The 23,091-nt window shown below is 41.7% G+C and overlaps 1 protein-coding gene across 4 annotated transcripts in view; it reads right to left on the bottom strand.

The window, feature by feature from the left end:
- ctnna2 (catenin (cadherin-associated protein), alpha 2) overlaps nt 1–23,091 on the bottom strand; it is a 1,317,235-nt gene that overhangs the window by 135,254 nt on the left and 1,158,890 nt on the right. The window lies entirely within an intron of this gene.

The raw sequence follows: 23,091 nt of genomic DNA, 5'->3' as shown, positions 1-23,091 counted from the left end.
CTTTTCCTTGTCTGGTCTATGCTCACAGAGAATTCCCATTTTCAATTACAGCTCTTTTCAAATTATTTAAGTCCTTGTAGTATGTTCAAGGGGCATTAACAGTTTTAACCTTTGACAACAGCACTCTGAATCAGATCTATTATCTTGGGTGATATGTTAGGAGCACAGACTTATATTGCAGTTGAAAGAGATACATTTGTGTTCATGTTTATTAAATTCATTTTTAAAGTTCTCTGTTTTACTTCCTTTACATTTATCTTTACCCCTACCATCTCCTAAAATTACCAGGCTTCATCAATCACCTCTCCCCTTTTCATTTCATCCCGCCTACCCTTACCCCACCCACCCACCTTCCCGCTCATCTAGCTTCACCTATCACTTCCCAGTTTCACACTTCATCCTCCCCACCTTCCCCCTCACCTGGCTTCACCAATCACCTCCCAGATTGTACTCCTGTTCACCACCCACCTTCCCCCTCACCTGGCTTCACCAATCACCTCCCAGATTGTACTCCTGTTCACCACCCACCTTCCCCCTCACCTGGCTTCACCAATCACCTCCCAAATTGTACTCCTGCCCACCACCCACCTTCCCCCTCATCTGGCTTCACCAATCACCTCCCAGATTGTACTCCTGCCCACCACCCACCTTCCCCCTCACCTGGCTTCACCAATCATCTCCCAGCTTGCACTCCTGCCCACCACCCACCTTCTCCCTCACCTGGCTTCACCAATCACCTCCCAAATTGTACTCCTGCCCACCACCCACCTTCCCCCTCACCTGGCTTCACCAATCACCTCCCAGCTTGTACTCCTGTCCACCACCCACCTTCCCCCTCACCTGGCTTCACCAATCACTCCCAGATTGTACTCCTGCCCATCTGTTAACCTCTCACTTTATGCCCTCTTGCCTCACCTTGCTTTGCCTATCCGCTGCCAGCTTGCGCTCCATCCCCTCTCCTCTCCCTTCCCCATCTTCTTATTCTGGCTTCTATTCCCTTCTTTTCCAGTCCTGTTGAAGGGGTTCAGCTGGAAACATTGTCCGTTTATTTCCCTCCATTGATGCTGCCTGACCAGTTGAATTCTTCCAGCATTTTGAGTGTGTTGCACTGGATTTCCGGCACTGCAAAATCTCTTGTCTTTATCATCAGGGTTCTTTATGGTTTGGGGTGGCAAATAGATATTTGATAAGTGATGAACAGGCAGCATGCCATTGAGAATGTTTAGCAAGCTTGTTTAGCAAAGAGAGTAGCACTCTGGGGTGATGATGAATCAGAAGACTCAACAAGGGAAGAGTGTATGACATTGGGGGTAATAGATAACAGTATGACAAAGGCCAAGATAACCAGCTGGAGAGCATGCCCATCTCTGGATACTGCTAAAATAAATAGTTCAATGACTTATAGGGCAAAAAATGGTATTAAGAAGGAAAAATGTGCATGTATGGTAGGTGTCTGGAATACATTGCCTACAGCTGTAGTGGAAGCAGGTTTCCACGTCGTCTTGAAGAGAGAATTAGATTTGCATATGGTGAGGAAGTTTTTTTCAAGGTTGCAGAGAAAAAACTGGGGAACTGGAGCTAGTGGCAGTGAGCTGAAATGAACATAGTCATAGTCGTAGTCGTACTTTATTGATCCCGAGGGAAATTGGTTAGACTAATTGTCTCCTGAGCTATAACTATTCTGTGATTATGAACTGAAAGGTTTCATGCAATAAACAATAAAAAGTTAGTAAATATTGACTTACTGAGATTTAGTTAGTGGATATGTACCCGGTATCCTTCCTCAAGTATAATTCATTTTCAGCACAGAGGACCTTTGGCATGTGTAATAGAATCACACACACAAAAGATATCACATATACTCTATTCTACTGTAGATGAAGGCTTATGGAAAGCCTTGCATGCTTTTCTGTAGCTTAAAAGTCCATCTCAACCTTGGCTGTTTTCAGTAAGTCCAGCAATACTGAATCTTAGAGAACAAGTCCTTATCTTCTAATATCTTCAGTGATTGTCATCACTCCACTATCACAGACATCAACCAACTCCACTACCCCTTTCTACCTGATCATTCTCCAATTATGTTCATCTCCTTGTTTCAACCCTCAAGAACATCTCTCCACCACTGCTCCTAACTCTGCCATGGACAAGACCTGCCACCTTGAGCATCCAGAATTTCAAATGATCATACTCTTGTTGGCCTCATACCAAACTGATGCAGGCAGCAACTCTTCCACATATTTAGACAGGTGCTTTGCTGAAGATTTTCCAGCCCATATAGTTCAATGGTCCAGTCTTAAAGAAAAGGATCTTGGCGTTGCAACAGTAGATAAGCTGCCAAGGATATGCCATGACTGTCTGAGAGTATGCCAGGGTCATGCTCCATTATAAGGGAACAGGCACGTTGAAAGAAACTACTGGGCAAAAGTTGTTAAAGGCTTTAGGTACTTGGAACCATTCAATATGTGGTATGTATTGTATGTGAGTGAATGATTCTCTGAATGACTCTGTGTGTGTGTGTGTGTGTGTGTGTTCACAATGGTATTAGTCTTTTCATTTTTGCCTGGCAGGTGAAGAGAAAGACTTGCTTTAATATGGTGCTTTCAATCAGCTCACTGAAGCACTTTACAGTCGATAGAGTATTTTAGAATTGCAATAATTCAGGAAACACAACAGACAATCTGTGTAGAGCAAACCCCCACTGTTAAATAGTCTGATAACCAGATACTCTGCACTGTTGGTAATACAAGTTGAGGTAACAGATACTTGGCTAGGACACTTAAATAACCTTCTTCAAAATATTGCCTTGGCAATTTTATATCCACCCTAGAGAGTCATATACAAATGATAGAACCTCTGCCATTGCAGCATTCCCTCGGCAGAGCAGTCATGGACTATTGATGTACTTGGATCAATCCAGATAAGTGGTCTTGACCCAAAATCCTGAATGGCCATTTCCTATGATGGATACTGCCTACCCAACTGAGTTCCTCCAGTATCTTGTGCCTTCTATGCCTTGCCTAATTAAGTGTTGGCCCAAAAGCCTCTTAAACATAGTAACTGTATGTGATTCCACCACTTGCTCTGAGAGCATATTCCAGATATCAGGGTAAAGAAAAGCTTACTCCTCAGACCCCTTTTGCAATTTATTCTTCTCACTTTTAACAATACCCTTGTGTTTTTGATAGCACTACCACAGAAAAAGAAACAAATTCTATCTATGCCTCTCACAATCTCATGTAGGTCAACCTTCTTAATCTGGGGAAAACAAGCTTAGCCTATCCAATCTGTCCCTGTATCTATGAGTCCTCCAACCTAGGCAACTTCCTGGTGAATATCCTCTACTTAATCACATTCTTTCTATCAGTAGGTACCGTAGCGGTTAGCATAATGCTATTATAGCGCCAACAATCACTGATCGGGATCACTTCTTGCATCTGCTTGTAAGAGAATTTATACACTCTCCCTGTGGCCATGTAGGTTTCCTTTGGGTGCTCTGGTTTCCTCCTACATTCCAAAGATGTATGGTTAGGGTTAGTTAGTTGTGGGAGTGCTATGTTGGTGGCAGAAGCATGGCGACACTTGCAGGCTTTCCCCAATACATCCTCACTAATTTGATTTGATGCAAAAGACACATTTCACTGTATGTTTCAATGTACATGTGACAAATAAAGCTAAATCGTTCTCTTTATCTTCAGTGTGGCAATGTGCACAATATTTCAAGTGCTGTCCAGCAGTGCTTTGTGATATCCTGACTCTTATATGTCATGCCCACTCAAGTAATAAGTTAATGTTCATCTTGGTTTTGTTAAAAGGATAACACCACTGACAAGATATCACTCCTTGAGCACTGTACTAAAGTACTAGAAGTTTTATATATACTAAAGTTCTGGACTGGAAGGTCATATACAACCACTGATTCAGAAGTGAGATTGCTTCCAACTGAGCCACCTTGACATTTAACTCTAAAACAGTTTCCTCTGAATTAAAAAGTGGTAACTTTGTCAGGAATGTGAGCGCACCATTCTCTCAGAAACACCAGTACCAAAAAAACACAGGAAGTGAACAGAGGATGCTAGCAGAATATTAAACACGACACAATTATTTGCAATTTGAAGACAGTAAATTAAAATAAACCTTGAAAATTATGCTGAAAGTGATCAAGATCTGTCAAATCCTTCAATAAAAGCCATGTTTAAAAAAAACTTAATTTTTCATCATTATTTTCAGACTGAAATATATAACCAGTTTAAAATGCACTCTTGCAGGCATTTGAACTTCATTTAACTTGTGTCTTATAATTCACTCAGATGCTCATTATTCTGCAAGCACATGGCCAATCTTTTGCAAACTATGTGGAAAAGAGTTAAGGGACAATTCATAAAATAGTGAGGAGTTTTAAAACACCATCTGTGCTCATAATGATCATTATTTGCATTCGATGTTTTTCATCAATTTAATTTTAATTAAATAGTTCCCTGCTTTGTGCCATTAATAGGATCCAAAACAATAACCAATGGCATATGCTTAATATTCTAATGAAGAATAGATTTCTGCAACTTGTAAGCACTTCTATTATTGTAGGGTTCAGGGAAGTTTTAATGGACTATTCAGGCAAAAAAGATAGCAGGCACAAGTCACTCCAGAAAAGTGTGAACATTATTTGGGCATTAGGAGGAAAAATGTAAGGAAAGGTAAATACAGTAACTATTCAAATACCAAGAGCAGAGAAGAAGCAGGATCTTGGATTCCATGTCCACACATCCCTGTATGTAGCAGAACAGATAAACAAGGTGGTTAAGAAGGCATACCAGATATTTATCCTTCATGGATAATACAAAGAATATGAATACAAGGAGGTTATGGCAGAACTGTATTAAAATTTTAATTAAGGTAGAACTGGAACACTGCAAATACTTCCAGGCACCACATCAAAAGAAAATTGTGATAGCACCAAAGAGGATAAAGGACAGGGTTTTACACTGCCAGGACTGACAAATCTGAACCGTGAGGAAAAATTTAATTGGCTGGGGTTGTTTTCTTTGCAACAGAGGAGACTGAGTCAAGAGGTAGTTGAAATTAATAAAGTGGGGAAGGGAATATTTCCCTTGGCAGAGAGATCAATAATGAGTTGGCATAGATTCAAAGTAATTGGTGGAAAAATTGGAAGAGAGCTGGGGAATTTGCTTCACCCAAAGGAAGAAGAGAGCCTAATTTGCGAGCTGAGTTGGGGTAGAAGCAGATATCCTGTCACATTTTAAAATGGCTTGGATTAGCAGGTAATAATGTAACCTATAGAAACTGAAAATTCAGATATACTTGGAGAATTCTTTACTGGCAAGAAAGAAAAGTCTCAATGGTCTTCTGCATTATAATTTTTTTCTGAGTTCATATTAAGAATTCATTGGCATTTTTATTCCAACTGTGTACTTTATTTACTTCAAGAACTGATCAAGCATGTTAATGAGGTAGATTATGTGACAGTGAGCTGTCAACTAGAGAAAATGAATTTTAAAAAAAATTACTTTTGGCCCTCTTCTCTCTTGGACCAGTCTGTGCTGGGTCCATTGGAAATGCCATGCAACAGCACGTCACCAAGCCATCACTGGCCAGTCTTACCCTTAGCCATGCACCTTTTCAACCAGTGTCACTCATCTTAGGTACATAATTTCCAGCAAATACTGTCTACTCTGCAACCCAAGGTTCTGCTCTGCTTTACTTATTATCAGCTACACACATAATGTATTAAGGGCAAGAGGATAACAAGGGAAAGGTAGGACCACTCAAGAACAAAGGAGGGAACACATGCTTGAAGAAGGAGGATGTGGGTGAGGTCCCAAATGAGTCCATTGCCTCAGTATTTACCAAGGAGAAGGATATGGGAAATAGTGGAGCATGTTATTATGCTAGGGCATCTTGAACTTAGGAAGTGGTAGAGATGGGTCTCTTGAAGAACACTAAAATGGGTAAGTCCCCAGAGTCTGATAATATAAACTTCAGTTTATTAAGAAAGCAAGAGATGAGCCTGCTGGGGCCTTGACATTAGAACATAAGAAATAGGTACAGGAGTGGACCAGCTGGCCTGTCGAGCCTGCTCCACCATTCAATAAGATGATATCTGATCTGGCTATGGACTCATCTCCATCTACATGCCTTTTCCCTATAAACCTTAATTCCCCTACTATGCAAAAAAACTATTCAATCATGTCTTAAATATATTTACTGAGGTAGCCTCCACCGCTTCATTGGGCAGAGAATTCCACAGATTTACCACTCTCTGGGTAAAGCAGTTCCTCCTCATCTCCATCCTAAATCTACTCCCCCGAATCTTGAGGCTATGTCCCCTAGTTCTGGTCTCACTTTTTTAAGATTATGAGGACATGCAGTCCTCTTTTATTGTCATTTAGTGATGTATGCATTAAGAAATGATACGTGTTCCTCCTGAATGATATCACAGAAACACATGACAAACCAAGACTAAAAATAACTGACAAAGACCACATAATTATAACATATAGTTACAACAGTGCAAACAATACCGTAATTTGATAGAAGAACAGACTATGGGCACGGTAAAAAAAAGTCTCAAAGCCTCTTGAAAGTCCCATCATCTCACGCAGACAGCTGAAGGAAGAAAACTCTTCCTGCCATGAGCTTCCAGTGCCGCAAACTTGCTGATGCAGCATCCTGGAAGCACCCAACCACAGTCCGAGTCCGAGTCCGTCTGAAAACTTTGAGCCTCCAACCAGCTCTCCAACACCGAGCACTGAGCACCATCTCTGCCGAGTGCTTCGACCCCAGCCCCGGCAACAGGCAATAGGCAAAGCCAAGGATTTGGGGCCTTCCCCTCCGGAGATTCTCTATCGCACAGTAGCAGCGGCAGCGAAGCAGGCATTTCAGAAGTTTCTCCAGATGTTCCTCTGTGCTTCTCATGGCTGTCTCCATAAAAATCAGGATTGTGCACGGCATCCTACTTCACAAATGCGATATCAATTCGGAGCGGCCACGCGCACTGCGTTGCGTCTCCATCTTCTCCTCCCCCTCCAGTGGACTTACCAGTGGAAACAGTTTTCCTGCCTCTATTTTATCTATCCCTTTCATAGTTTTATATGTTTCTATAAGATCTTCTCTCACAGTTCCAGGTGACTCAATCTCTCCTCATAGTCTAACCCCCTCATCTCTGGAATCGACCTGGTGAACCTCCTCTTCACCACCTCCAAAGCCAGTATATCCTTCCTCAAGTAAGGAAACCAGAAATGCACACAGTACTCCAGGTGTGGCCTCACCAGTACCCTGTACAGTTGCAGCATAACCTCCCTGCTCTTAAATTCAATCCCGCTTGCAATGAAGGCCAACATTCCATTTGATTTCTTGATAGCCTGCTGCAACCGCAAAGCAACTTTTTGTTATCCATGCACAGGCACTCCCAAGTCCCTCTGCACAGCAGCATGCTACAATTTTTTACCAATTACATAATAATCTGATAATAGTAGGTAAAAGATGGGTAACTATAGGCCAGTTAGCCTAACATCTGTAGTCAAGAAAATGCTTGAAGCGTCATTGAGGAAGGAATAGCAAAACATTTAGAAAGGAGTGGTTCCATTAGACAGACACAGCATGGATTCAGAAAGGGCGGGTCCCGTTTGACAAATTTACTGGAGTTCTTTGAGGACATAATGAGTGCAGTGGATGGAGGGGAACAGGTGGATGTCGTATACTTGGATTTCCTGAAGGTGTTCAATAAGGTGCTGCACAAAAGACTTATAAATAAGATACGGATGCATGGAGTCGGAGGAAGAGTATTGGCATGGATAGCGGATTGGTTAACCGATAGAAGGCAGAGAGTTGGTATAAATGGGTGTTTCTCCAGTTGGCAGTCAGTGGTGAGTGGGGTGCCACAGGGGTCGGTGCTGGGCCCGCAGCTGTTTACCATTTACATTGATGATTTGGAAGAGGGGACTGAGTGTGGCATAGCAAAATTTGCTGATGACGCTAACCTGAGTGGAAAAGCAAATTGAACAGAGATGTGGAGAGTCTGCAGAAGGATATAGATAGGTTAAGTGTGTGGGCCAAGGTCTGGCAGATGAAATACAACATTGGTAAATGCGAGATCATCCACTTTGGAAGGAATAATAGAAGAGCAGATTATTATTTAAATGGTGAAAGATTGCAGTATGCTGTTGTGCAGAGGGACTTGGGAGTGCTTGTTCATGAATCACAAAAAGTTGGCTTGCAGGTACAACAGGTTATTAAGAAGGTGCACGGAATGTTGGCCTTCATTGCTAGGGGGATTGAATTCAAGAGCGGGGAGGTCATGCTGCAACTATACAGGGTACTGGTGAGGCTGCAGCTGGAGTACTGCGTGCAGTTCTGGTCTTCATACTTGAGGAACGATATACTGGCTTTGAAGGCAGTGCAGAAGAGGTTCACCAGGTTGATTCCAGGGATGAAGGGGTTAACGTATGAGGAGAGATTGAGTTGCCTGGGACTATACTCTCTGGAATTCAGAAGAATGAGAGGGGATCTTATAGAAACCTACAAAATTTTGAAAGGGATAGATAAGATAGAAGTAGGAAAGTTGTTTCCATTGGTAGGTGAGACTAGAACTAGGGTACATTGCCTCAAGATTCAGGGCAGAAGATTTAGGATGGAGATGAGGAGAAACTGTTTTTCGCAGAGAGTGGTGAATCTGTGGAATTCTCTGCCCAGGGAAGCAGTTGAGGCTTCCTCACTAAATATATTTAAGATACAGTTAGATAGGTTTTTACATAGTAAGGGAATTAAGGGTTATGGGGAAAACGCAGGTTGATGGAGCTGAGTTTATGGACAGATCAGACATGATCTTATTGAATGGCAGGGCAGGCTAGATGGGCCGGATGGCCTACTCCTGCTCCTATTTCTTATGTTCTTATGTATCTTACATTTTTCCTTCTAAAGTGAATGACCTCTCATTTACCAACACTGTACTCTATCTTTCAGACCTTTGCCCACTCACTTAACCTATCTATCTCTCTCTGCAGACTCTCAATATCTTCCACACAATTTGCTTTTCCACTCAATTTAGTTCCATCAGCAAACTTAGATACACCACACTCTGTCCCCTCTTCCAGATCGTTAATGTATGACCAAGATATTTGAGTCCTCTCTAACCACAGGTAAGGTCCTAGAAGACTGGCATGTAGCTGATGTTGCTCCATTGTTCTAGGAGATTAATAAGAATAATCCTGGATATTATTGACTGGCGAGTCTCACATCACTGGTAGAGAAGCTATTGGACAGGATTCCTAGGAATACGATTTATGAACATTTGCTAAACCATGGCCTAATTAGGGACAGTTAGTATGACTTTGTGTATGACAAGCTAACTAATTGAGATTTTCTGGGAGGTGACAAAGATGATTGATGAAGCCTGTGAATGCTGCCTACATGGATTTTATAAGACAATGGACATGGTCCCTCATGATAGGCTCATTCAGAAGATTAAGATACATGAGATCCATGATGAATTGGGCATTTGGATTCAGAATTTGCTTATCCGTTGAGACAGAGGGTAGTGTTCATGGGGCTTATAATGGCTGTAGGTTCCTGATTAGTAATGTTCTGCAGTGGCTTGTATTGGATCTCAGCTGTTTGTGATATAGACATAAATGGAAATATGGATGTGTGGGTTAGTAAGTTTGTAGATTGGTGGCCCTGCAGCTAGTGTAGAGGATTGCCAAAGGATACAGTGGGACATAGATCAGTTGCAAATGTGGACAGAGAAATGGCACATGGATCCACTTAATCTGGCCAAGTGCAGGGTATTGCACACTGGGAGATCAAATGTAAAGGGGCAGCATACTGTTACTGGCAAGACCCTTAAAAGTGTTGAGGTATAGTATCTGTAGGTGCCTGAACTTAGCTGCACAGGTTGACAGGGTGACAAAGAAGGCATGCATGCTTCATTTGTTGATTATTTTGTTGAGTTCAAGAGTATACAGCTCTATAAAACACTGGCTAGGCTGCTAGAATACTGCATTCAGTTCCACTTGTCCTATTGTAGTAAGAACATGGAGGCTTTGGTGGGGTTGTGGAAGAAGTTTAACAGGATGCTGACTGGATTAGAGGGCATGTGCTCTAACAAGAGGGATGACAAATGCTGAGGAGAGATCTGAAAGATGTTTTTAAGATTATTACAGTGATGGAGTACACAGCAGGTGTCTTTTTCCTAAGCTGAAATGGCTAATATCAGAGGGCATGCATTTAGGGTGAGAGCATTCAAAGGAGTTTGGTAGGTCAAATTTTTACAGAAAGTGTTGGATGCCTGGAATATGATCCCAGATACAGTAGCTCAGGCAAATACCACAGAGGCTTTTAAGGAAGTCTTAGACAGGTTCATGAATGTGCAGAGAATGGAGGGATATGGACATTGTATATGCAGAAGGCATTCATTTGGTTAGGCATTTAAATACTAGTTTAGTTGTTCAGCACAACATCACAGGCTGAAAGTCCTGTTTCTGTTCTCTACGATTCTATGTTCTGTCATCGATAATTAGCTAACTTGACACTAGGGCTGCATTGCACGTTGCCTTAGTTACATTGCTGTAAATATTGTAGAACAGAAGTTATAATGTAAGTCTGTTCCAATTGTTAATTCATGTTTGGAATTGGTCTGCTTGAAAACTTACATCAGGAAACATTTTTTCAAAGGAATGATGAGAAGTGGTGGTACTTTTCTCATTTTTTGCTGAAATTATGTAAACTTTCAACAGAATAAAGCTAAGGTGACCATTTCCAACAGGGGAAACGATTGTAGAGCCATAGTCATAGAACACTACAGCATATAAACAGGCCTTTCGGCTCATCTAGTCCATGCTGAACCATTAATCTGTCTAGTCCCATCGACCTGCACCCAGACATCTTTACTGCAGGTAGATGAGCAAAACTGGACATAATACTCTTGACGAAGGGTCTCGGCCTGAAACATCAACTACCTACTTCCATAGATACTGCCCGACCTGCTAAGTTCCTCCAGCATCTTGTGCGGGTTGCTTTGGATTTTCAGCGTCTGCAGACCACATGTTTATAATACTCCAAATTAGGCCTCACCAACACCTTATACAAGTTCAACATAACATCCCAACTTCTGTACTCAACACATTGATTTATGAAAGCCAATGTGTCAAAGGCTTTCTTTACAAGCCTATCCACCTATGATACCACTTTCAAGGAACTATGGATCTGTATTCCCAGATCCCTCTGTTCAACCACACTCCTCACTGCCCTACCGCTCACTGTGTAAGACTTACCCTGGTTGGTCCTCCCAAATTGCAACACCTCACACTTGTTCGCATTAAATTCAATCTAACATTTTTCAGCCTATTTTTCCAGCTGTTCCAAATCCCATTGCAAGCTTTTAGTCTTCCTTACTATTCACTACACCCCCAATATTGGTGTCATCCACAAATTTGCTGATTCAGTTTGTCACTTTACCATTCAGAACATTGATATAAAGGATAAACAACAACAGACCCAGCACTGATCCCTGCAGCATACCACTAGTCACAGGCTTCCAGTCAGACAGCCAATCACCTGCTACCATTCCCAGGCTTCTCCTGCGAAGCCAATGTATCAAGCAATCTACTATCTCATCTTGAATACCAAGTGAATGAACCTTCTTGACAAACCTGCCATGCAGGACCCTGTCAATGGCCTTCCTAAAGTCCATGTAGACACACCCATTGCTTGCTTTCATCAACTTTTCTGGTAACTTCCTCAAAAAACTCTATAAGATTGGTTAAACACAACTTAACACACATAAAGCTGTGTTGACTATCCCTAATCAGTTGAAGTATTCATCTATCTGGTACCATAGAATACCTGTCAATAACTTTCCCACTGCTGACATCAGGCTCACTGGCCTGTAATTTCCTGCCTTATTCGTAGCTTAAACAATGGAACAACTTTAGCTGTCCTCCAATCTTCCGGCATCTCACCTGTGGCTGAAGATGTTTTAGAAATCTCGGTAAGGACCTTTGCAATTTCTGCACTAGCCTCCCACAAGGTACAAGAGAACACCTTGTCAGGCCCTGGGGATTTATCCACACTAATTTGCCGTAAGATAGCAAACACCTCTTCCTCCTTAATCTGTATAGGGTTCATGAACTCACAGATGCATTGCTTCACATCTATAGACTTTGTCCATCTCCCGAGTAAATACAGATGCAAACACTCAATTTAAGATCTCTCCCATTTTGTTTGGCTCCACACATAGATTACCAGTCTGATCTTTGAGAGGACTGATTTTGTCCCTTGCAATCCTTTTGCTTTTAATGTAGAAGCCCTGAGGATTCTCCTTCACCTTCTCTACTAGAGCAACCTCATGCCTTCTTTTAGCATTCTTGATTTACTTCTTATATTGCCATGCATTTCTTATACTCCTTAAGTACTTCACTTCCTGCTATGCACTTCCCTCTTTTTCTTAATCAGAGCCTCAATATCTCTTGAAAACCAAGGTTCTCTAAACCTGATATCCTTGCCTTTTATTCTGCCAGGAACATACAAACTTCGTACTCTCAAATTTTTACTTTTGAAGGCCTCCCACTTACCAAGTACCTGTTTGCCAGAAAACAACCTGTCCCAATCCACACTTGCCAGATCCTGTCTCAGAGCATCAAATTTGGCCTTTCTCCAATTTAGAATCTTAACCAGAGGACAGGATGTATCCTTTTCCATGATTACCTTGAAAATAATGGCATTATGATCACTAGATGCAAAGTACTCCTTACATAAACTTCTGTCATCTGTCTTATCCCATTTCCTAATAGGAGATCTAGTATCACACTCTCTCTAGTGGGACTTCTATATACTGATTAAGGCAATTTTCCTGAAGACATTTAACAAACTCTTTCCCATCCAGTATTTTTACAGTATGGGAGTCCCAGTCAATAGGTGGAAAGTTAAAATCACCTACCATCACAATCTTATGTTCCTTGCAACAGTCTGCAATCTTTCTACATTTGCTCTTCTACATCTCATGGACTGTTGGGTGGTTCATAATATGATCTCATTAACATGATCAAATCTTTCTTATTCCTCAGTTCTACCCATAAAACCTTACTAGACAAACTCTCGGATCTGTTATGACTGAGCACCGCCATGACATTTTACCTGACTAGTGTGAGGGGGTTTTGTCTTTTATGTTACTGAGTAGGCTAATTAAAATGGCTTCTTTGTTATGTTATACTTGGGAATGCTTCTTTGTTATGTTCAACGCTGAGAAAGTTCTTGCGCTAGCAGCTTGTTTTGGGTTAGAGTGTGATAAGAATATGTTACAAACCAATTGGGATAGTTGTTATGTTTCTGGAGTATCTGAAGATACTGTATGCGCAGGGTTTTGGGGGAGAAGGCGGGAGAGAGAGACAGAGGATGGACCAGGTGCTGTGAGTCCGCGAATGGGGTCGGACCCCGAGCAGGGCGTTCGGCGAGGAGAGGAGACGGAGACGGACTGGTGTGGAGTGTCTGGTCGACTACCGTTGTTGGTCCCAGGCGGCCAGTCGAGGTGGTCCGAAGGGTCGCAGGGTGAAGGAGAAGGGTCCTGAGCTCCAACTGTTTGTGCACGAAGAGATTGAACTTTGATAAGTGTGGCGCCTTTTATATTTTATTCTCTATTAATTATATAGTTCCAGTAATATCTATAAACTGTAAATCATTTAACTGTATCTGTGTATTGTCTGTTATTTGGGCGGGGTGGGGTACATCATACAGCATCCACACAAACTAATTACCCAGTTCGGCGGGGCCGAGGGCTGTTTCCCTAGATGACAGCGAGCCGAGCGACCCTGAGGCTGGCCAGGGGGGCTACACTAGTAATGTCACCCCCACCCTTAATCCTTCCCACTCTATCACACCTAAAACAATGGAACCCTGCTACATTTAGCTGTCAGTCCTGGCCCTCCTTCACCCAAGTCTCATTAGTGGCTACAATGTCATAATTCCACAGGATGATCCATGCCCCAAGCTCACCCGCCTTTCCTACGATACTCCTTGCATTGAAATAGTCCCATGCTCAGTCTTTTGATTCCTGACTTTGTATGTCGGCTTAACAACATTTTTCTCCACAACCACTCCTCTATCTGTCCTGGCACTCTGGTTCCCATTCGCCTGCAACTCTATTGTAAACCTCTCCTCTCCACCCCTTCCCACTGGAATAGTAAACCTTCCCACTGGAATATTAGTCCCCCTCCCTTTAGATTGGGTGTAAACTATCCTTTCTGTGCAGGTCCCACCTTCCCTGGAAGAGACAAATGATCCAAAAATCTTAAGCCTTCCAGCTTGTTCCATTTCCTTAGCCATGTGCTAAACTGTATGATCTTCCAATCTGTGGCTTCGCTAGCATGTAGCATAGATAGCAATCCTGAGATCACAACCTTGGGGGTCTTGTCCTTTAACTTAGCACCTAACTCCTTGAGCTCATTTTGCAGGACCTTGTCACTATTCCTACCCATGTTATTGGTACCAACGTGGATCACTACCTCTGGCTGCTCACCATCCCACGTAAGAATGCTGGGACTTGATCTGAGTTGTTCCTGATCCTGGTACCTGGGAGGCAACAGTTCTTCCAGGAATCTTGTTATCGTCTATAGAACCTCCCTTCTGTCCTCCAAATTGCTGGAGATTAGAAGGATGAAGGGAGATCTCATTGAAACCTTTTGAGTGTTGAAAGGCCTAGACATGGTAGATGTGGAATGGATGTTTCCAATGGTGGGGACGTCTTGGACAAGGGGGCATGGCTTCAGAATAGAGGGACATCCATTTAAAACAGAGATGTGGAGAAATTTCTTTAGCCAGAGGGTGGTGAACTTGTGAAATTTAATACCAGGTAGTTGTGGAGACCAGGTCATTGGGTGTATTTAAGGCAGAATTTGATAGGATATGGCGTCAAATGTTACGGGGAGAAGGCCAGGGAGTGGGGCTGAGGAGGGGAATAAAAAAGATCAGCCACGATTAAATGGTGGAGCAGACTCAATGGACCAAATGGCCTAACACTGCTCCTATGTCTTATGGTGTAAATCAATGAATCCCCTATCGGTGCCAGAGACCCGACTGCTGTGGCTATCCTCTGCTAGATCATAGAAACCATAGCAACTACAGCACAGAAACAGGCCTTTTGGCCCTTCTTGGCTGTGCCGAACCATTTTCTGCCTAGTCCCACTGACCTGCACACAGACCATATTCCTCCATACACCTCCCATCCATGTATCTGTCCAATTTATTCTTAAATGTTAAAAAAGAACCCGCATTTACCACCTTGTCTGGCAGCTCATTCCATACTCCCACCACTCTCTGTGTGAAGAAGCCCCCTCTAATGTTCCCTTTAAACTTCTCCCCGCTCACCCTAAACCCATGTCCTCTGGTTTTTTTCTCCCCTTGCCTCAGTGGAAAAAGCCTGCTTGCATTCACTCTATCTATACCCATCATAATTTTATATACCTCTATCAAATCTCCCCTCATTCTTCTACGCTCCAGGGAATAAAGTCCCAACCTATTCAACCTTTCTCTGTAACTGAGTTTCTCAAGTCCCAGCAACATCCTTATAAACCTTCTCTGTACTCTTTCAACCTTATTTATATCCTTCCTGTTATGTGGTGACCAAAACTGAACACAATACTCCAGATTCGGCCTCACCAATGCCTTATACAACCTCATCGTAACATTCCAGCTCTTATACTCAATACTTCGATTAATAAAGGCCAATGTACCAAAAGCTCTCTTTACGACCCTAACTACCTGTGAGGCCACTTTTAGGGAATTTTGTATCTGTATTCCCAGATCCCTCTGTTCCACTGCACTCCTCAGTGCCTTACCATTAACCCTGTATGTTCTACGTTGGTTTGTCCTTCCAACGTGCAATACCTCACACTTGTCAGTATTAAACTCCATCTGCCGTTTTTTAGCCCATTTTTCCAGCTGGTCCAAGTCCCTCTGCAGGCTCTGAAAACCTTCCTCACTGTCTACTACACCTCCAATCTTTGTATCATCAGCAAACTTGCTGATCCAATTTACCATATTATCATCCAGATCATTGATATAGATGACAAATAACAATGGACCCAGTACTGATCCCTGTGGCACACCACTGGTCACAGGTCTCCACTCAGAGAAGCAATTCTCTACCACCACTCTCTGGCTTCTTCCATCGAGCCAATGTCTAATCCAATTTACCACCTCTCCATGTATACCTAGCCACTGAATTTTCCTAACTAACCTCCCATGTGGGACCTTGTCAAAGGCCTTACTGAAGTCCATGTAGACAATATCCACTGCCTTCCCTTCATCCACTTTCCTGGTAACCTCCTCGAAAAACTCCAACAGATTGGTCAAACATGACCTACCACGCACAAAGCCATGTTGACTCTCCTTAATAAGCCCCTGTCTATCCAAATGCTTGTAGATTCTGTCTCTTAGTACTCCCTCCAATAACTTACCTACTACTGACGTTAAACTCACCGGCCTATAATTTCCCAGATTACTTTTCGATCCTTTTTTAAACAACGGAACAACATGAGCCACTGTCCAATCCTCCGGCACTTCACCCGTAGACAGCGACATTTTAAATATTTCTGCCAGGGCCCCTGCAATTTCAATACTAGTCTCCTTCAAGGTCCGAGGGAACACTCTGTCAGGTCCCGGGGATTTATCCACTTTAATTTTCCTCAAGACAGCAAGCACCTCCTCCTTTTCAATCTGTACAGTTTCCATGATCTCACTACTTGATTCCCTCAATTCCATAGATTTCATGCCAGCTTCCTTAGTAAATACAGACGCAAAAAACCTATTTAAGATCTCCCCCATTTCCTTTGGTTCTGTACAAAGCCGACCACTCTGATCTTCAAGAGGACCAATTTTATCCCCTACAATCCTTTTGCTCTTAATATACCTGTAAAAGCTCTTTGGATTATCCTTCACTTTGACTGCCAATGCAACCTCATGTCTTCTTTTTGCCCTCCTGATTTCTTTCTTAAGTATTTTCTTGCACTTATACTCCTCAAGCACCTGATTTACTGCCTGTTTCCTATACATTTCATACAACTCCCTCTTCTTCTTTATCAGAGTTGCAATATCCCTTGAGAACCAAGGTTCCTTATTCCTATTCAATTTGCCTTTAATCCTGACAGGCACATACAAACTCTGCACTCTCAAAATTTCCCCTTTGAAGGCTTCCCACCTACCAATCACATCTTTGCCAGAGAACAACCTGTCCCAATCCACGCTTTTTAGATCCTTTCTCATTTCTTCAAATTTGGCCTTCTTCCAGTTCAGAACCTCAACCCTAGGACCAGATCTATCCTTGTCCATGATCAAATTGAAACTAATGGTGTTATGATCACTGGAACCAAAGTGCTCCCCTACACAAACTTCTGTCACTTGCCCTAATTTGTTTCCTAACAGGAGATCCAATATTGCATCCCCTCTAGTTGGTCCCTCTATATACTGATTTAGAAAACTTTCCTGAACACATTTTACAAACTCTAAACCATCTAGACCCCTAACAGTATGGGAGTCCCAATCAATGTATGGAAAATTAAAATCCCCTACCACCGCAACTTTATGTTTCCTGCAGTTGCCTGCTATCTCTCTGCAGATTTGCTCTTCCAAGTCTCGTTGACTATTGGGTGGTCTGTAATACAATCCCACTAATGTGGCCATACCTTTCCTGTTTCTCAGCTCCACCCATAAGGACTCAATAGACAAGCCCTCTAATCTGTCCTGCCTGAGCACTGCTGTAATATTTTCCCTAACAAGCAATGCTACTCCCCCACCTTTCATTCCTCTGCCTCGATCACATGTGAAACATCGGAACCCTGGAATATTAAGCTGCCAGTCCTGCCCCTCCTGTCGCCAAGTTTCACTAATTGCTACAACGTCATAATTCCATGTGTCAATCCACGTCCTCAACTCATCTGCCTTCCCCGCAATACTCCTAGCAATCTGAACAAAAAACTTACCAGAACCTACCCTGGCCTCTACCTGTTCTCGCCGAAGCCTGTTTGAGCCAAAGCCGCCCCACTCTGACTCAGTCCACTCCGACAATGGCCACTACAACGATGGCCGCTATATATGGTGATCCGCTTTTGAAACCTTGGCGCGCTACGTCACGCCATCACCCCCAACAGTATTCAATTCGGTACGTATAGCTGTTGTTGAGAGGAACAGCCATAGGGATACTCTGCACTGGCTGTTTATCCACTCTTCCCGTCCTGATGGTCACTCATTTACCTGCATCCTGCACTTTGGGTGTAACTATCTCCCTGTAAATTCTATCTATCAACCCCTTTGCCTCCCATATGATCCGGAGTTCATCCATTTGTAGCTCCAATTCCTTAACATGGTCTGTTACCTGGATATACTTCTTGTAAGTGTAGTCATTAGGGAGACTGGAGGTCTGTTTAAACCCAACTTCTTGTTATTGTCCCTTGCCAAGTGCAGAATTAAGCACAACCTAATATCTCTTCAGGAACTGTGGCACGCAAGAAGTGCCGACTGTCCCGCTTGCTTCTTTTAAACTCTCTCTCCCTCTATGCAATCCGAATGTACCACGAGCACATATATTTAACATAACAGGCAAAAGTTTCTCTCATCTGACTCATTTTAGAGTTGAAGAATATACTGTAAATATTAAAGTGTGAAGCCTCAGCAGCTTTTGCATACACACACTCTTGAGAACAGTTTACTTTGCAGTTGTACTGATGACTGAGATTCCTTTTCCTTGAAAAGTGACTGGATTGCTTGATCTGCTATTGTGTCAGCTACACACCTCTACATAACTTCATTTATTCATCCTTCAAGGTCCTGAGAAAATTGGTTCTGCCTTTGTCCTCCATGTTGGTTTTCATCTCTTGTTCCTCAGAGTACTGAGCTAAAATTTTCTTTGTGATTTAAGCAGATGTTTAGAAAAATTCCCATCTTGGTGTGCAAGTGTACTTCACGGAAGCGAAGAGAGCAGCATTGCTCCTGAGATGTGGCAATACAGGTTGACACGTTTTCTCTATTTAGTGACGCCTGAAGGTTTTTGAACAGGAGTCACTGGTAGGAATGCTGTCAGGATACTGGGGAACAGTGGGACCTAAGTTACCCCATCTCAAATCAGCATAAGATCTATCTTCATGTTAATACAGTAGCATGCCAGGTGGTGCAGTTACCCTCTGAACCATCTGGGGAATTATTGCATTTCTGTTAAGTATCAATCACCATTTGAAACTTAGCACTCCAGCAACTGTTTTCAAACAGCATTTGACTTGCACATAGGTGTGAAGCCTTACAACAGAGAATGGGACATTTTCAAAATCACATAACTTTTAAAAAGAGGTTGCTGAGTACAAGGGGTTGTCACAGAAGGCTCAAAGGAGGTTCACAAAAATAATTCCAGGATTGAATGGCTTCTCAATACGTACAGTGTCTGATGACTCTGGGCCTGTATTCAGAAAAAATGAGGGGTGACCTAATCGAAACCAATCAAATGGTGAAAGGCCGTGATACAGTGGATGTAGAGAGGATATTTCTGATGGTGGAAGAATCTAAGACCAGAGGACACAGCCTCAGAATTGAAGGGCATCATTTTAGAACACAAATGAGGAGGAATTTCTTTAGCCAGAAAGTGGTGAACCTGTGGAATTCATTGCCACAGGCAGGTGTAGAGACCACATCTTTATGTGTATTTAAGTCAGAGGTTGATAGATTCCTGATTAGACAGGACATGATTCCTGATTAGAAGGCAGGAGATTGGGGATAAGAGGGAAAATGGATCAGCCATAATGAAATGGCAGAGTAGACTCAATGGGCCAAATGACCTATTTCTGCTACTATATCTTATGATCTTATGATTCCCTGTATTACAATAGTGGCTCTATTTCAGATTTATTTCAATGATGGTGAAGTAGTTTTGTATGCTTCGACAGGAATGAAAAAAGTCATCACAATACTGCTACTGCAAGTCTTTCTGAATGTTTCTTTTCCCTTTCCTCTGTGGAAATATCCAGTCTCTCTCATTTTCTGGATCTTTCACGATAGCCCTGCAAATGTTGATACAATTTTCTTTTGAAACTATCGATAATCTCCACTCCTGCCAGAATATTAGGTGCCAAATTCAAGGCTGTGATCACTCAACATATAATGAATTAATTTAGCTCATCTCCTATATCTTTTGCTCAACCTTAAAACTGTGTTCCCAAACCTTTGTGTCATCAGTGAAAAGGAACAGCTTTTCTTTGTTTACTTATCTAAACCTATCACTTTGACAATGATAAATATTCAACATAGTTTATAGTAATTTTTCATTACTTAAGTGTAAAGGAGAACAAGGTTATTTTTACTCTGGTGGTGGGGTGAGTTAATGGGTGGAGGTGTTAATCAGCCTGAGCTTGGGGGAAGTAACTACTTTTGAGTCCAGTGGTCCAAGCACTAAATATTGGTTTATTAAGGATAGAGGAACCAGGAATGCAGTTTTCATACTATGAATGCTTTCAGAAAGGGCAATTGAATATAAAAATGATGTCTGTTTATGTTTTATGGATTTCACTAAAGCATTCGACAAAGTGCAACATGAAAAATTATTTCAAATTCTCGCTAAACTAAACATTGACGGAAGGGACCAACAACTGCTTCAAAATTTATATTGGAACCAAAAGATGGCGGTAAAAATTAATAATGTAAGTCGTTGAACTAAAATTCAAAGAGGAGTTAGATGGGGATGCGTTGCCTCACCGGAATTGTTTAATATCTATAGTGAAATGACTCTCAGAGAAATAGACCTAGATGGGATAAAAATTGGAGGTGTTAACATCAACAATATAAGATATGCAGACAATACCACCCTAATAGCAAGTGCTGCAGAAGACCTACAAATCCTCCTAGACAAAGTAGTACAAACAAGTGCAGATTTTGGTCTAACCATCAACTGTAAAAAAAACAAATGTATGTTAATATCAAGATAGCAGGATACTCACAACTGCCAATTGTACATCGGCAACCAAGAGATTAAACAAAAGACCAGCTTTAATTACCTTGGTGGCTTTATATCACAAGATGCTGGAAGTAAAGCGGAAATAAAAAGAAGAATTGCCATTGCCAAAACCAACTTCCAAAAAATGAAACCCATTTTTACCAACAGACACATTTCTATGACAACAAGGCTTAGGCTACTAAAATGTTACATCTGTCAATCTTGCTGTATGCTTCTGAAACTCAAATAACAATGCATTACAACAGCGGTATGCAAAGGAACATTTTTGAATGCACAACACGTTGATCCTTGAAGTGGACAGGCTACAACAGCAGAAAACCATAAACATATAATCAGTGGCCACTTTATTAAGTACAGCAGGTACTGTACATTAAGTGCTGACATTAAATAACAGTAACTGCAGTGTAACAAAACCAAGGGAAGTGGTACACAATAGTGATTACAAACAGGTTGCATAGTTCAGTTCCGCAGTACACCTAACATCCATGCTGACTCACTCAATGCCATATCAGAAAATATATCAGGCGCAATATTCCAAGCCCCCCCCCCCACAGGAAGGAACTATTGGCATTTGCAAAGGCTGAGCGGAAGAGAAGAAAGAGAAGCCTCCTACTGTTGAGCAAGCCTTCCTGTTCACTGGTATTGACAGTGTGATCACACCAGATGAGATTGTACTGAACCACAGGTTGAAATATGATGACAAGATGAGTTAACAGTACATCAGGATACTCCACCGTATTCACATGAAAATCTTTTCTATGTTAAATGAATCACCACAATCTACTTCAGAATACACAACATCACAGGGAGCAGGGAGAGTAACTGTACTCATTTCTACTCTTGGAAAATGAGTTAGCAGTGCCAGCTGTGACTTTTGGCACAACACAAATAAATTAAAATATCAGCCCAAGGCATGATCTTTGCATCATCTCCACAAGTTACAAAAACAACAATCCCTTCCCAAACACAAAACTGTAAATGATTAAACTCCTGGGGAATGCTGTCAGATGAATAGAACATTTTACTACTAAAATAATGGGGATATTCATTGAGAGCTTGGTTCTGATGCATGCCGCATTTGCTGTGAGCCAGTGTAAATGATGGCAAATTTGATAAATTAGACAAATCTGTTTACTCAACAGTTTAAAGGGCTTTGATATACAGTATAGTGGGCGAATAACATCAAAGAAGAACTAGATAGTGAATAGTATATGCACTGAATTACTTTTTTCTTTAACCTCCAATGAAGTCTATTGCAGAGTATAGATCAAAACATACGATATCAGGAACTCAAACAACATGTATCAAGTTTATTCAGATGCTTCACTCAGACTGCTGGTGTGCACAGTAAAACAATGTGACATAAGATCTGTATGATCAAACATATTTCCGTAATTACATATATGGCATAATTTAGAAATTTTACAGCTAGTCAGTTTAAAGATTTGCACAATGCCTGAGTATTTTACAGTGGCACTAACGTTACTTAATTTTAATTTGTGCATTTACCAGAGATTAATGGAGCATCATCCATCTCTGGACTCAAACACGTGGTCTCATCTTGACTTTCCCTAGAAATATTACACTTTGGCTCCTTTAGAACAATTGTGTGGTTTATGTCAGAAAGAACTTCAAGCTCACAGTTATCAATAATCTTCCAAATATTACTCTTGAGAAAAGTAGTAATTGGGACTTCTCAAAGTCTCTCAACAATCTCAGGAGATAATTCTTAAACAACATATCCCAATTATTTCCCCAATATCCCACCTTCTCATCTCCAATTTGCTAAAAATCTATCATGAAGACTAATCCTTTCTCTTTGCATATTGCTTCAACTATATTTCCTTCACAGTCGACTGAAAAAGACTCTCCCATATCCTAAACCGCTTGTGCGTTATTACTTCTGAGTTAGTTATCTGACACTCAGGGTAGAGAATAGAAATAGAGAAATACACTCAGTTTCAGAATAGAGGTGTCCCGTTTAAAATGGAGATAAAAAGGAATTTATTTTATGAGATGGTTGTGAGTCTCTGGAAGTATTTACTTATTAAGCAGTGGAGGCTCATTGTTTGAATATATTTGAGATATTTGAA

This window comes from Mobula hypostoma, chromosome 4 (genome assembly GCF_963921235.1).
Source record: "Mobula hypostoma chromosome 4, sMobHyp1.1, whole genome shotgun sequence".
Taxonomy (NCBI): domain Eukaryota; kingdom Metazoa; phylum Chordata; class Chondrichthyes; order Myliobatiformes; family Myliobatidae; genus Mobula; species Mobula hypostoma.
This window is presented reverse-complemented; position numbering and strand designations above follow the sequence as displayed.